The sequence below is a fragment of the Sorex fumeus genome, unplaced genomic scaffold, assembly GCF_029834395.1.
Source record: "Sorex fumeus unplaced genomic scaffold, SorFum_2.1 ptg000026l, whole genome shotgun sequence".
Taxonomy (NCBI): Eukaryota; Metazoa; Chordata; class Mammalia; order Eulipotyphla; family Soricidae; genus Sorex; species Sorex fumeus.
The window spans coordinates 2,877,122-2,893,039 of record NW_026606083.1 but is presented as its reverse complement, the minus strand read 5'-3'; positions in this window follow the sequence as shown (position 1 = coordinate 2,893,039).

The window sequence follows — 15,918 nt, the reverse complement described above, 5'->3', positions numbered from 1 at the left end:
ATCAGATTAAATTGAGGGTTCTCCTTCCAGCCCTTTCTGTAGGGAGGGGTCTAGTTTCCTCAGGGTCTGCTGCTGTGGAAGGTCTTAGCAGGCCTTTCTATGTCCCAAGGTGGGTCAGCTTTAGGACTAGTGGCTTTACTAGGAATTTCATTGCCCTGATGGGAGGGGAGGGGCGGGCCCTTTCCTAATCTACCTGCCTACATTACTTTCTTGAGCGCTTATTGGAACATAAAACACTCACAATCTATTGATTAACACAATATAATCAGTGCCCTGACTTGCTCTGGCAGAATCTGTTTTCACGTTACATATCTTATCAATGTCTTAGGAACTAAACTTCTCTGACATTTGATATTGTTTTCAATCAGTTCCCCCACTGGAACTCAGCCCTCTAATTTTCCTTTTTCTTCTTAAGAAATGAACATAATAGATTTTTTCTTATTTTCTCTTGCACTCTATTTCTTTTTTTTTGTTGTTATTATTATTATTTTTTAAATTTTTATCAGTGAGACACCATGAGGTACAGTTGTAGACTTACAAATTTTGTGCTTGGGTTTCAATTATACAATGATCAAATACCCATCCCTCCACCAGTGCCCATTTCCCACCACCACGATCCCAGTATCCCTCCCACCTCCCCTACGCCCCATCCCACCCTGCCTCTGTGGCAGGGCATTCCCTTTTGTTCTCTTTCTCCTTTGGGGTGTTGTGGTTTGAAAAAGAGGCATTGAGTTGCAATCATGTTTGGTCTATAGTCTACTTTCAGCATGCTTCTCCCATCCTGGGAGGATCCTCCCAACACCCTTTATTTGGTTGCACTCTATTTCTTATCTTATTACTCTATTGTCTCATATCCTTACATTGTATTAGCAATAGCACTGTAGCACTGTCATCCCATTATTCATCGATTTGCTCAAGTGGGCACCAGTAATGTCTCTATTGTGAAACTTGTTGTTACTGTTTTTGGCATATTGAATATACCACAGGGTGCTTGCCAGACTCTGCTATCATTCCAATCCATATTAGCAGTACATATGCATAATTGAAATGCTTGTTGATTTAAAGTTTATATAGTAAATATGGAATACATGCTGTTTTACAAAAAATAGTAACATTATTTAGTTGTGTTAAGTTTGGGGTCATTTCAGACTTTGTTAATTTTGCTGGATTTTCTCTTTTTTAATCTTCTTAAAAACATTTTTATTTTTTTGAAATTTGAAATTGAAATTTGAATTGAATTTGAAATTTCTCACTCACCTGCACCCACGGGACTATAAATTCCAGATTCTATATTCTACAGACATAGGTAAAAGAACAGAGAGATTCTTTACACAGATACAGTCTAGCATATGATAATATTTCTGATGCAAATTCTCTAATACTCTCAGGGAATGATTGATCCCTATTCTCAGGGTTGTAATAATAAAATTATCAGACATGCTTATCAAGAAGATGGTGTGGAGAAGCAAGACTTCTGATATTACCAAGGGGTTCCTGAGAATCCTTGGGCTTCATTTAAGTGTACCTCCTGGGAGTCCAGAGAGAGCTCAAAGGTACTTACTCTGCATTCGGGAAGCCTCAATCCCATGCCCAGCACAGAATTTCCCTCACATACTACCTGGGTCCAGCTCCTGGTACAGCCAGGAGTAGTCCTTGAACACAGCTAATGTGGCCCCAAATCCAAATAAAAGAAAATGAATGTACATGGAGTCTGGTGGTACTGATGTTGGTGGACCCCACGGGTGGCTCACATGAGTTGGGAGGAGAAAGACAGTCACTTTCTCCCAATCCGCTCTACCACCCGGGACCCAGAGTACTGGGTTCTTACCTCGATCACAGAAAAGAATTTCAGGAGTAGACAAGCAGTGAACTAAAACAAATTTTATTTGGAGGATTTTTGAAGGGAAGGAGGGAGAGAAAGTAGGAGAGAATGGAGAGTAAGAGAGACAGAGTGATGTGCTCAAGTGAGAACGTGGGCTTCTCCAAGAGTAGAGAGAGCCCCTACAGACATCTTGGCATTAGCTAGGAAAGCATAAAAGTACACATTAAAGAGGGGAGATGCGGGAGACACATGTGCTCAGGCACAGCATGTGCTTGGCCATGAAGGTACAAGCAGCACATAAGCTCGGGCAGCATATGCATGCCATTCCTTTGTTTAAGGTGGCCTTTATAAGTTCTTCTTGGGTTGTCCTGACCTGGAAGTTCTGGAGTCTTCTTGGGGCTGGATCACATTTTAATCAGATTAATGGTGAGGTCGAAGGGTTTGAGGAATTTCATGGGGAGGGGTCCAACTTCCTCAGGGTCTTATCAGGTCTGTTTTCTGTATCTACAGGATGGATCAGTCTTAGGATTTACCCCCCAGAAGTTCTGTTGACCTAAGTTTCATTGCTGAGGGCCTTTCCCTATCTAACTGCCTACAGTACTAGGACACTTGCAAACCCAGCGGGTGACCCAGAATTCCATGCCTGGCTCAATTTAAAAAATAAATAAATAAATAAAAGTGCCTCAGAACCTTTTTCAGTCACAACCACAGACCTTGAGAAACAGACTTAGACATGGAAAAATCAACATAGAAACAAATAGTAAAACATACTCTATAGTTCATGACATTTGTATTAGTTTATCACCATAGGAATCCTGATCAATCCAAGCACTGCGTTTCTTTAAGGTGGGTGGCTAGGATCCAGAGTTGACAGAGAGAGAGAGAGACTCGAGCCTCTCAGGAAACTTTCTGGAGAGACCTTCTTAGCCGTGTGGACCTAGGAGATAAGTCTGCCTCTCCCCTGGGGGATTGCAGACACAGCAGGGGCAGGGGAGGGTGGTGGGAGCGCCCAGAGTCCCAGGGCCCATGGGCCCGCTGGGTTTCACAAGCTGGGTGCTGGTAGTTTAGTCAGTACAGTGCTGAGGCTGTGCTCACCTTTCATCAGACTCTTTGTCAGCTCCAGCCAGGGCTCCCAGTCTCCCTCCAGCAGAGAGAACACCTGATGAGTGACTTGGAAAGCTGCCTGGGCATTTGGGAAAGTGATGGTCTCTCTAACTCCAGCACACTGCTTCCCTGGGAAGGGAGGACCCCGGGATGTGAGGCAAAGATGAACACCTGGGTGCAAGCAGTCTCAGACCTCAGTAAACAGCACCGGGAAGCTTCTTCCTGGGTCCGCATTGAAGAGCAGCTGCACCATCAGCCAGGCCCAAAACACACCCTCCAGGCACTGGCGCCCAGAGATGACCCCAAGCAGGAGTGAGCCTGGGGCGTGGGTGAATCTAGTCTGTCAGTTTAGTCTCATCCGCTAAACGGCATGAACAGGTGACCGGATGGGTGGGGTGGGGTGGGGGGGTGGTGAGCATGGCCCGAAGCACCAACAGAACTGCCAGCACCCAGTTGGGAAAACCCGGAGAGTCCCACAGGCCCCATGGCCAGAACTCAGCTGTCCCCACAGTCCTGCCAGATGGGAGGCACTTTTTTCTGCTTTTAAATTGATTAAGGGGTGGAATTCGGGGTGACACACAGGATAGTCGTGCCCTACCACTTGGATACATGGACATTTGTTCTATTTTATTTTGTTTGTATTTTGGGCCACATGGGCTGTGTTTAAGGGCCACAGATTGCTCCAGCCAGTCTCTTCGTCTCTCTCTCTCTCTCAGCTCCCCCCATGCTAGCCCCTGTGTCTTGCTCCTCCTGCTGGGAGCATTCTTCGCATTCCTGCATGCATTCAGATGGACACAGGACGGACAGGGCCTGAGTGCCCGCACAGATGAGGAGCACAGGCTTGGACAGAACCCGCACAGGAAAGCACAGGCTCAGGCAGAGCTCTGATTCTCAGGCAGTGACAAGGGGCTGAGCACGGGAGTCTCATACATGTGCCCATGGCCAAGGCCAGGGACTAAGGAAGGCAGAAACATCAGAAGGCCTTGGGCACCGTCCACCTGAGGCCCAGAGACGAGATTCCAGAGGTCAGGCAATGGACTGACATTGTACAAGGATAATAGAGAGTCCTGGTCATTTCGGGTGGGAGCTGGACCCATATACTTAAAATGTACCATGAACTCTAACTTTTACTCTTCTGAGTTTTATATGCAAATCTTTCATAAAATTATCAAAAAGCCACCAGCTCAGGAAAATTCATTTTCATGCTAGCAGTCCTTCAAGCACTGAGAGGAAATATATGAGCAATCCCGACACTAGGGCCACTAGTAACAAAAGAGAAAATCCTGATGAAACAAAGTAAAAAATGAAAATAGTGGGCTGAAATGGATGCTGCAGAAATAGATGGTATTTTAGGACACCACTATTCATATCTATATGCAAACAAACTGAACAACGGTAATAGCAATATCAATTTAGAAATACAACCTTTCTCAAAGAAATAGAAGCTTAAACAGACAATTGCAAGCACAGCAGTCAATAGAATTATAAATGTTCCTAAAGAGTCATTACATCGCTCAAAGGGTGGAGTCATGGCTCTGTGTGTTGGAGATCCGGGTAGATCCCTGAGCACAGCCAGAACCAACTCCTGAGCACACGGTTGACAGCACTATGAGCACCAACAAGTGCAGACCCCAAAACCAAAAGTAAAAACTTTCCTTAAGAACTAAAGCCCAGAAGGACAGAGCCATAGCACAGTCAGGAAGGTGTTTGCCTTGCACACGGCAGACCAGGGTTCAATCCTCAGCATCCAATATGGTCTCCCCCAACACTGCGAAGAATAACCTCTGAGCACCACTGGGTATGACACCAAAAGCAAAAAAAGTTTCAACCAGTGCTTTGTTTATTCTTGATATCATCCCCATCAAAAAATGGGGTGATGAACAGAAACTTTCTCAAAGAAGAAATCTGAATGGTCAAAAGGCATATGAGAAAATGCTCTACATCACTAATCATCAGGGAGATGCAGATCAAAACAGCAATGAGATATCATCTCACACCACATAGACTGGCCCACATCCAAAAGAACAAAAGCAACCGGTGTTGGTGCGGATGTGGCAAGAAAGGGACTCTCTTTCACTGCTGGTGGTTCAGCCATTTTGGAAAACAGTGTGGACGATTTTCAAAAAATTAGAAATTGACCTCCCATTTGACCCAGCAATACTACTCCTGGGAATACATCCCAGAGAGGCAAAAAAAAAGTACAGTCGAAATGACATCTGCTGCCTAGTCTTTTGAGGTTGAAGATGTGTAAGGCCTTAGTTTTATACAATAAACCTGTATTTGTATTCTAAAAAAAAAAAAAAGAAATGACATCTGCACTTCTATGTTCATTGCTGCACTGTTCACAATAGCCAAAATCTGGAAAAAACCCAACTGCCTGCGAACAGATGACTGGTTAAAGAAACTTTGGTACATTTACACAAGGGAGTACTATGCAGCTGTTAGAAAAGATGAAGTCATAAAATTTACATACAAGTGGTACTGCATGGAAAGTATCATGCTAAGTGAAATGAGTCAGAAAGAGAGGGACAGACATAGAAAGATTGCATTCATCTGGGGAATATAAAGTAACAAAATAGGAGACTAACACCCAAGAATAGCCAAGATAAGTACCAGGAGATTCACTTGGAGGCCAGCCACACATACTAGGGGAAAAGGGAGCTCAGATAGAGAAAGGAACACCAAGTAAAGGGTGTTGAGAAGATTCTCCCAGGATGGGAGATGCATGCTGAAAGTAGACTCTAGACTGAACATGATTGCCACTCAATGCCTTTTTTGCAAACCACAGCATCCAAAAGGAGAGAGAGAACAAAAGGGAATGAGGTGGGGTGGGATGGGGAGGATGAGGGGTTGGGAGGGGATACTGGGATCTTCAGTGTGGCACTGGTGGAGGGATGGGTACTCGATCACTATATAACTGAAACCCAAGCACAAAAATTTGTAAGTCTACAACTGTACCTCATGGTGTTTCACTAATAAAAATTTAAAAAAAAAGAGATCCTCTGCCTGCTCCCACCAATCTCTGGCGACCAAGGAATTAAAGCAAGAAGCCCCACCTTACCCTGCCCTGTCTGCTTCCACCAACTTCCAGTGACCCAGGGATTACACACAGAAGATCCACCCTACTGGTACCAGATAAATACCTCATCTGCAAATAATGAGATCTTAATTTCTTCTTTTCGAACATAACATGAGATCTTAATTTCTTCTTTTCGAACATAACACCCAAGGACAGTAGATACAAAGGCCAGGAGGATTGTTGCTTAGCTGGAAGCTTGCCTCATGAGCGGAGGCTATAAGACAGCTGGGATAGTGAAGGGATCACTAAGAAACTGATGGCTGGAGGAATCATTCGGGATGGAAGATGTGTGCTGAAAGTAGTTAATGAACCAAACATTATGACCTCTCAGTGCCTGTACTACAAATCATAATGCCCAAGAGTAGAGAGAAAGTATGGGGAATATTGTCTGCCACAGAGGCAGGGGGAGGGTGGGGAAGGAGGGGTATACTGGGGAGATTGGTGGTGAAATGTGCACTGGTGGAGGGATGGGTATTTGATCATTGTGTGAATGTAGCCCAAACATAAAAGCTTGTAACCATCTCATGGTGATTCAATAAAATTTTAAAAGAAAAAAAAAGAGAGAACTAAAGCCCAGGCAATATGGTTTCATGGGGGGGAATAGCACAGAGGCTTAGAGCACTCCCACATGGACGTGAGCGCAGTCCCACACCACCACATGTTCCAAGCACAGCACTGATAGTTCAGCTGCTTCAGTGTGGCAGAACCACAATCTGGATCATTGCTGCCATAAGAGATTTCTGATTGTGCTGCATTGAGTTGAATACAAGGACTGCGAATGTGTGAGCTCCCAATGAGCAACAAAATTACAAACAGATGTGTAAGCATCATGGTCAGGAAGTGGGATCCATGGAAAGCACTGTGCAAGCTCCATAGGACTCCCACTGAGCACTGATCAGGCCCCCCAGTGAAAGGAGTAGAAACCTTGCATCTACGTACTGCAAACAGCTACAGAACCTGACTTGCACAGCTCACAGTCATCTTGTCCAACACCAACACAATGGGGAAGAGGGGGAGAAGAGACTAAAACAAAAGCAAACAAACCAAAAGAACTCAAAATAGATAAATTTTAAAAGAATAAATAATTGGGCTGGAGCAATAGCGCCGGGGGTAAGGCATTTGCCTTGCATGCGGACGACCTGGGTTCGATTCCCAGCATCCCATATGGTCCCCCAAGCACCGCCAGGAGTGATTCCTGAGTGCAGAGCCAGGAGTAACCCCTGAGCATTGGCTGGGTGTGACCCAAAAAGAAAAAAAAAGAATAAATAATATCCATATTTCTCCAACTCTTTCCAAAAAAGGGGGTGGAGGCATCCCACTCACATTCTATTAGACCAGCATTACTTTGAACTTCAAACTACAAGCTAGATGAGAGAGAGAGAGAGAGAGAGAGAGAGAGAGAGAGAGAGAGAGAGAGAAGATAAGTCATTTCACTGCATAGGTCGTTTTGGCAATACATTGCTGGAGTACTGCTGTTAGGTATGACCACCCTCTCAAAAAAAGAAGGGAAAGAAAAAGGAACGACAGATGGCTATCTCTGAAAAACACAGAAGCACGTCCTCAACAAAGACTTGGCAAATCAAATTCAATAGCATACCACGAGAATCATCCATCATGATCAAGCGGACAGTGTCTCTGGAACTCAAGGATGGTTTATCATATATATATATATATATATATATATATTCACGAAGATTAATTCATGCAATAAGCACCTTAAATGCAAGATTAAAATAACAGGATCATATTATAGATGATAAATTTCTTGACAATATTTAATATAGTTTAGAATTAAAAATAACCAAAAACTTATAAATAAATGAAACATAACTCAACATAATGACATGTATGATAAACAACATACTAAATACTGAAAACTACAAAGTTTTCCCCATGGGACCTGGAACAAGTCAAGGATATCCACTTTCAACATTATTTTTCAGCATTGTGTTAAAATGTTAAGTCCAGAGCAAATGGGAAATAAAAGGAATAGAAACTGGAAAAAAGTAAAACTATCTGATGTATTTGCAAATGACATGATAATAAGGTAAAAGGTAAAGGCCCTCCCGTTGATCGTCGATTTGCTCAAGCGGGCCCAGTAACGTCTCCATTGGAGACTTTGTTGTTACTGTGTCTGGCATATCGAATACTCTCTGTAGCTTGCCGGGCTCTCTGAGAGGGGCGGAGGAATCGAACTTGGGTCGGCCATGTTGGCCGCTTGTAAGGCGAACGCCCTACCCGCTTAGAAAATCCTGATTTTACACCAAAAAACCTGACACGTTCATTAACATACCAGAATACAAAATCAATAGAATTATATAAATAAATCTGTTACATTTCTGCAAACTACAATGAGTTAGATGAAAGAGGCATTATTAAAACAACTTTACTTGGGGCTGGAGCAACAGTACAGTGAGTAGTGTTTGTCTTATACATGATCGAGATCCCTGTCATCCCAAATAGTCCACCACCCATCTCCAGCAATAATTCCTGAGGATAGAGTCAGAGGTAATCCCTGAGTGCCCCCCCCCCCCACCAAACAACAAAAACAACAACAACAACCCTATTTAAAATTGCATTCAAAAAAATTTTAAATAAACATTTGGGAGTAATCATAACAAGAAATGTGACTTATATACTGAAAACTAAGACATTATTAAAAGAAATGGATTACATGAAGAAATCGAAAGATATGTTCAAGGATCAGAAAAATCAGCAGGGAACGGAGATATAGGTGTTAAGATTCTTCTCACCTTGACATGGCCAATCCAGTTAAATTCCTGACACTCTATATGGTCCCCAAATCACCTCCTGGTGATTCTCCTGAGTTTTGCTCTTTTAGGTAACCTTGTTCAATTAAGAATTTAAGAGGAAACTATTACATTTTGTCATGATACTACCTTGTTATCTGATTTGCTTTGTTGGACTATGTGATTGGTACATAAATATTAAACCATGCTGCTGCTTCTAACATTTGACATAGAAGTCCTATAATTAAATATTTAATCTGTATAGGATTTGACCTTGTCAATCTGATGTAGGCAGGTAAATAGGAATAGGCCCTCCGCAATGAAACTTAGGCTAACAGAACTTCTGGGAGGAAAATCCTAAGACTGATCCATCCTGTGGATACAGAAAACAGACCTGATAAGACCTCCAGCAGACTCTGAGGAGGTTGGAGCCCTCCCCATGAAGTTCCTCAAACCCTCGGACCTCTCCCTTAATCTGATTAAAATGTGATCCAGCCCTGAGAAGAGCCTATAAAAGACACCTTGAACAAAGGAAGGGCTCACATATGCTGCCTGAGCCCGTGTTGCTGCTTGCGCCCACGCAGCTGAGCACATGTGGAGGCTGATCACATGTGTCGCCTGCATCTTCCCTCTTGAGATGTGTACTTTCATGCTTTTGCATCTAATGCTGGAATGTGTTTAGAGGCTCTCTCCGCCCTTGGAGAAGCCCACGTTCTCTCTTGAGTACATTACTCTCTCTTTTCACTCACTCTCCCCTCCACACCTTAAAAACTCTCCAAATAAAATCTATTTATTTCACTGCCTATTCCTGAAATTCCTTTCTGCAAGGTGAGACAAGAACTCAAAGACCCTGGGTCCCAGGTAGCAGAGGTGGTTGGGGAGAAAGTGACCTTCTTTCTCCTCCCCACTTCCCATAAGTCACCCGTGGCGCCCACCGACATCAATTCTAATTGTTATTTAACAGATATAGTCTTCCTCCTATTTGTATCTTTGTGCTTTACAACATTTTAATAGAGGAAGATACAACAGCATTTCACTGAAGAAATTATATCACCACAGTGAAGGTATGAAGATCGTTTTATATAGTTTTCTTTGGGGGTTCATTCCAGCCAGTAGGTCAGTCTGTAACTGTGGGGTGAGTGCATCAGCAATGTGATGGTTTTCAGGTTTTCTGATACCCCAAAACTGCTGCTGTGCCTCTGGCCGGACCCCAACAACTCAGCACCAAGTTTTCTAAGAGATTAAATAGCCAAAAATTAGGTATGAGGGAGATACACCCACAAACCACCTTTGGCTCAGCTATACAAGCTCATTTATAAGCCTTGCTCAGAGACCCATACATAAATCTCAAAAGAGATCAAAAGCTGCAGTTAATCTCAGATTCGCACAAGGCTGAACAGACTGGGGTAAATCGGAAGATGGCAGGTCAGTCTGGTGGTCTTCCATGTAGAGCTCCTGGCAGCCTCTTGCTTCCACAATTCAAAATCTTCACCTTGCCCCCAGCCGGACTCCATAATCTTGGGACGAACCTCACCAAGATACAATCTGCTGAAAATTCAGACATGCAGATATTGTGACTGAAATCTCTAGGCTTTCTCAGGAGTCAGGATGGGCTACCTCTCCCACCTCTCTGTGCTTCGGGAAAGCTCAGTAGTCATGTCCACACCCCAAACCTGCCACCAAGGTAAAAAAAAAAAAGCTGGAGTTCTAACCTTACTTTCCCAATAAAAGCAATGCATACCCTGAACAAACACAATGATCTTGTAGTACCTGTATTGCAAACCATAATGCGTGAAAAAAGAGAGAGAAAGAAGAAAAGTGCCTGCCATGGTGGGGAGTGGGTGTTGGGGTATGGTGTGAGGGAAACCGGGACATTGATGGTGGGAAATGTACATTGATGGAGGGATGGGTGCTGAATCATTGTATGACTGAAACCCCATCATGTGCAGCTTTACCTCACAGATATTCAATAAAAAATTAAAAAATAAAAAATAAATGTTAAACTAAAAAATAGAACAACAACAACAAAATTGTCCTTCTATTTTGTAACCTTATTCTCATGGATCCCCATGGAACGTGTTTATGCTTATAGAAATGAGTTTAAACCCCATCTGGTGATTATAGAGTGGTCCTGGTGGTCTTTGGCAGAAGTTTATAGGATATTATGTTTTATATAAATTGTCTAATTTATAGTTGTTTGTAATATTTTATTACCATAAATGTAAAATGTTTTATTTCTTTGCCAAATACTTAACCATTTTATTTTTTATTTTACTTTATTTTTATTGAATCACTGTGAGCTACATTTACAAAACTATACAAAACATTTGAGTTTCAATCCACAATGATCCAATACCCATTCCTCCACCAGTGTACATTATCCACTACACCAATGTCCCCAGTATCCCTCCCCGCCCTGTCCCATCCCTTCCCCTGCCACTATGGCAGAAAGTTTCCCTCCTACTCTCTTACTCTCTCTCTACTTATGAGCATTATGGGTTGCAATACAGAGAATGAGAGGCCATCATTTTTGGTCCTTTATCTACTTTCAGCATACACCTCCCATCCCAAGCGATCCCTCCAACCATCATAGGGATCCCTTCTGTATCCCAACTGTCTTCTCCTCCAGCTCATAAGCTTCCTGGCCCTTGTTTCTACTGTCCTTGGGTGTTAGTCACATATAATTATATTTTATATTCCACAAATGAGTGCAGTCCTTCTATATCTGTCCCTCTATTTCTGACTCATTTCACTTAGCATGATGCTCTCTATGACCATACACTTATAAGAAAATTTCATGACTTCATCTTTCCTAGGGCTGGAGCGATAGCACAGCGGGTAGGGCGTTCGCCTTACAAGCGGCCAACATGGCCGACCCGAGTTCGATTCCTCCGCCCCTCTCGGAGAGCCCGGCAAGCTACCGAGAGTATTCGATATGCCAGACACAGTAACAACAAAGTCTCCAATGGAGACGTTACTGGGCCCGCTCGAGCAAATCGACGATCAACGGGAGGGCCTTTACCTTTACCTTTACCATCTTTCCTAACAGCTGCATAGTATCCCATTGTATAGACTTACCAAGTTTCTTTAACCAGTCATCTGTTCTCAGGCACTCGGGTTGTTTACAGAATCTGGCTATTGTGAACAGTTCTGCAATGAACATACATGTTCAGATGTCATTTCTACTGTGCTTTTTTGCACCTTCAGGATATATTCCCAGAAGTAGTATTGCTAGGCCAAATGGGAACTCAATTTATAGTTTTTTGAGAAACATTCATATTCTTTTCCAAAAAGGCTGAACCAGTTGGCATTCCTACCAACAGTGAAAGAGAATCTCTTTCTCCCCACATCTATGCCAACACCAGTTGTTTTTGTTCTTTTAAATGTGTTCCAGACTCTGTGGTATGAGATAATATCTCATTGTTTTTTTGATCTGCATCTCCCTCATGATTAGTGATGAAAGGCATTTTTATGTGCGTTTTGGTCACTTGGGTTTCTTCTTTGAGAAAGTTTCTGTTCATTTTATAGCCTCATTTTATTATGGGATTGGATGTTTTCTTCTTGTAGAGTTCAACCTTGTATATCCTTGATATTAACCCTCTATAAGTGCCTTGTATGTCCTTTATATTAACACCTTATCAGAAGGGTATTGGGTGAATATTTTTTCCCATTCTGTAGACTGTATTTGTATCCTGGTAACTGTTTCTTTTGAGGTGCAGAAGCTTCTTCGCTTAAGATAGTTCTATTTGTTTATCTCTGCTTCCACTTGTTTGGTCAGTGACATTTCATCTTTGAAGATACCTTTAGCTTCAATGTTGTGGAGGGTTTTGCCAACCTTTTCTTCAATGTGCCTTATGGATTCTGGTCTGATTTCATTTCATTTCATCATCCTGTTATTCGTCGATTGTCTCGAGCAGGCCCCAGTAATGTCTCTTTCATCCTAGCCCTGAGATTATATTCAAGGCTGTTTAGGAGAATGAGACCCATCATTGTTACTGGTATTTGGCATATTTGGTACGCCACGGGGAGTTTGCCAGACTCTGCCCTGTGGGCAGGCTACATTCGATAGCCTGCAAGATTGTCCAAAGTAGGAATGAGATATTCCTACTTTGGACAATCTGGTCTGATATTGAGGTCTTTAATCCATTTGGATCAGACTTTTATGTATGGTGTTAGGTAGAGGTCTGAGCCCATTATTATTATTATTATTACTATTATTATTGCATGTAACTGTCCAGTTTTGCCATCACCATTTGCTAAAGAGGTTTTCCTTGCTCCACATTATATTTCTTGCTTCCTTATCAAGGATTACATGATAATATATTTGAGGGTGTTTATAAGGATATTCAGCCATGTTCCATTGATCTGTGGATCTGTCTTTGTTCCAGCACCATGCTGTTTTAATTATTACTGCTTTGTAGTACATTTTGGGGTTGGGGAAGGTGATGCCTCCCATCTTTTTTCCCCCAAGAATTGTTTTAGCTATTTGTGGGGGCTTGTTGCTCCACATGAATTTCAGGAGTCTTTGATCAATTTCTTTGAAGAATGTCAAGAGTTTCCTTATAGATATCGCATTGAATCTGCATAATGCTTTGGGGAGTATTACCATTTTGACAATGTTAATTCCAATTCATGAGCAGGGGATGTGTTTCCATTTCCTTGTACGCTCTTTTATTTTGGGAAATAGCGTTTTGTAGTTTTCTTTGTTAAGCTGTTTCGAGGTCCTTGGTCTTTTTGAGGCATGATTGTGAATGGGATAGTTTTCATCATATCACTTTCTTTTCTCTCATTATTTTTATATGGAAAAGCCATGGACTTTGGGGTACTGATTTTATAGCCTACGACTTTAATTATGAGTCTATTCTTTCTAGGAGCTACTTGGTAGAGACTTGAGGGTTCTCTAGATATAGTACCAAGTCTTCTGCAAATAATGAGAATTTGATTTCTTCCTTTTGTATCTGGATACCCTTAATATATTTTTCTTTCCTAATTGCTATGGCAAGTAATTTCAGTACTATATTGAAGAGAAGTGGTGAGAGTGGGCTTCCTTGTCTTGTCCCTGATCTTAGAGGGAAGGCTTTTTGGTTTTCCCCATTGAGAATAATGCAAAACAAGCTGATCAAGCTGCTAAATGGCCATGATACGAGACTCAGGAACAAATCTCAGAATCCACCATTTTTGGTAGAAATCCCTACAGATTTAATTGTTAAAATTTTGGAATTTCAAAATTGCGTGGCTACTACTGCAGCCGCGCGACATCATATGTTATTCATAACCAGCAATAGAAAACAAATTGTCTACTGTTGTTATCTTTTGGCAGATCCGAGTGTTGGGGTAAAATCCCAAATAATAATGTTGGGTCACGTGTCAAAATATTGAATGTAATCAAATGAGAGAGAGAGTAATGTGGAAAATAATATGTCCCACAGGTAGGGGAAGGGTGTGGGGTGGGGGATATACTGGGGTTTTTGGTGGTGGAAAATGGTCACTGGTGAAGGTACAGGTGTTTCATTCTATGACCAAGACTTAAACCCAAAAGCTTTGTAATTGCTCTAATAGTGACTCAATAAATAAAATTATAAAAAATGAAAAAAATTTAAAAAATAAAATAAATTTCTTGAAAAAAAGGAAATGGAAACATATCTCCTGCTGATGGATTGGGAGAATTAATATTGTCAAAATGGCATTACATTGTACAAATTCAATGCAATCCCTATAAGGATACCCATGACATTCTTCAAAGAAATGGATCAAACACTCCTGAAATGCATATGAAATAATAAGCCCCCCCCCCCAATAGCTAAAGCAATTCTTGGGAATAAGAAGATGGGAGGCTCACCGTCCCCAACATCAAACTTTACTACAAAGGAGTAATAATTAAAATAGCATGGTGCTGGAACAAAGGAAGAACCGCAGACCAATGGAACAGTATGGAATATCCTGACACACACACTCAAATATATGATCATCTAATCTTTGAAAACGGAGCAAGAAGTGTGAAGTGGAGCAAGAAAAGCCTCTTTAGCAAATGGATAAAATTGGATAGCCTCTTTAGCAAAATTGGATAGCTTCATGCAATAAAAGGGGGGGGGGGGGCTCAGACTTCTACCTAACACCATGCACGAAAGTCAGATCCAAATGGATTAAAGACCACAACATCAGACCAGAATCCATTAGTTGCATTGAAGACAAGGTTGTCAAACCTTCCACGACATTGAATTAAAGGGATCTTTAAATAGTGAAATAGTATCACCCTGACGAACCCCTCTCTTGACGCCAATGATCACTTCCTTGTAGAATGGTGAGATCCTGGTGGTGAATCCATAATACAGCTCGTGGAGGATCCTGATGTACTGAGTTTGAATGCCCTGTATGACTAGGGCTTCGATGACCTCTTCAGTCTCAACAGAATTAAAGGCCTTCTTTAAATCAATGAATGTTAGACAGAGTGGCATCTTGAACTCTTGCGAAACCTCACTGAGCTTGGTCACCGTGTAGATATGGTCTATCATGATGAATCCTTTTCAGAACCCAGCTTGCTTGCATGGTTGTCCTTTGTCTAGTGTTCTGCCTATTCTATTCAGGATGACTGAGTGAACAATTTGTAGACGGTGGACAAAAGGCAGATCGGGCAATAGTTGCTGATGTCGTGGATGTCTCCCTTCTTGTACAATAGAATGGTCCTGCTGATTTTCCAATGGGACGGAATATTGCATATCCCATCCAATGGGACATGTAGCATGTAAAGAACCGAGTCAGTGTATTGATGAGTACTGGCTGCAGATTTTTTAGGTTTTAGGGTCTGACCTTGTCTGGACTGGGTCCTGTATGCTTCTTTACTGTAAAATGGTGTGTTGGATTTTGGGAGGGAGAATATTGGGAATGACATTTGCATCCTGGGGAATTTGGTATGTGGGCAGTGAATGTGGCTATCAAAGAGATCGAGTAGAAGTTGTGGATAATCTTCTCCATTGTCCTTTGGGAAGATGTAATAGATTCATCCAGGACGTTAGATGGCTGTCATCTCAGTCTTACAGTTGGCAAAGGACAGACGGGCATTGTGAATACTTTTCCCAGCTTCTGCCTCATCATAGGGCTGGAGCGATAGCACAGCGGGTAGGGCGTTCGCCTTATAAGCGGCCAACATGGCCGACCCGACTTCG